The sequence below is a fragment of the Nomia melanderi genome, unplaced genomic scaffold, assembly GCF_051020985.1.
Source record: "Nomia melanderi isolate GNS246 unplaced genomic scaffold, iyNomMela1 scaffold0014, whole genome shotgun sequence".
Classification (NCBI taxonomy): domain Eukaryota; kingdom Metazoa; phylum Arthropoda; class Insecta; order Hymenoptera; family Halictidae; genus Nomia; species Nomia melanderi.
The window spans coordinates 6,484,451-6,485,405 of record NW_027475130.1 but is presented as its reverse complement, the minus strand read 5'-3'; positions in this window follow the sequence as shown (position 1 = coordinate 6,485,405).

Below are 955 nucleotides of genomic sequence, written 5' to 3'. Positions count from 1 at the left end.
ACCAGGGGCCGATAAAACCACCGTCTCATGGGGCCGCACACTCAGGGTCAGGGAAAAATCCAATATATATCTGGTGATATCTCGGGTGCTATTAGAGATAGCGCAATAAATCAATGTGAAATGTTTGTAGGAGGCACTGGCGAATGAATCTGTGCAGCAGGAACGACCTCGGACCACCAGGGGGCGAGAAAATTACAGATATTCGGAACCCGTCACCCAAGGTCATGCAAAAAACCAGCATATATCTGGTGATATCTCAGGTGCTATTACAGATAGCGCGATAAATCAAAGTGCATTATCTCCCGGAAGCCCTGGCGCATGATTCGGTGCAGCGGGAACGACCTCGGACCACCAGGGGCCGAGAAAATCACCGTCGCATGGGGCCGGACTGTCAGGGGCAGGGAAAAATCCAATATATATCTGGTTATATCTCGGGTGCTATTACAGATAGCGCAATAAATCAACGTGCATTGTCTGTAGGAGGCCCTGGCGCATGAATCTGTGCAGCGGGAACGACCTCGAACCACCAGGGGGCGAGAAAACCACCGTCTCATGGGGTCGGGCACTCAGGGTCAGGGAAAAATCCAATATATATCTGGTGATATCTCGGTTGCTATTACAGATAGCGCAATAAACCAACGCGCATTGTCTGTAGGAGGCCATGGCGTATGAATCTGTGCAGCGGGAACGACCTCGGGCCACCAGGGGCCGATAAAACCACCGTCTCATGGGGCCGGACTCTCATGGTCAGGGAAAAATCCAATATATATCTGGTGATATCTCGGGTGCTATTACAGATAGCGCAATAAACGAAAGTGAATTATCTGCAGGAGGCCCTGGCGCATGAATCTGTGCAGCGGGAACGACCTCGGACCACCAGGGGCCGAGAAAACTACCGTCTCATGGGGCCGGACACTCAGGGTCAGGGAAAAATCCAATATATATCTGGTTATAT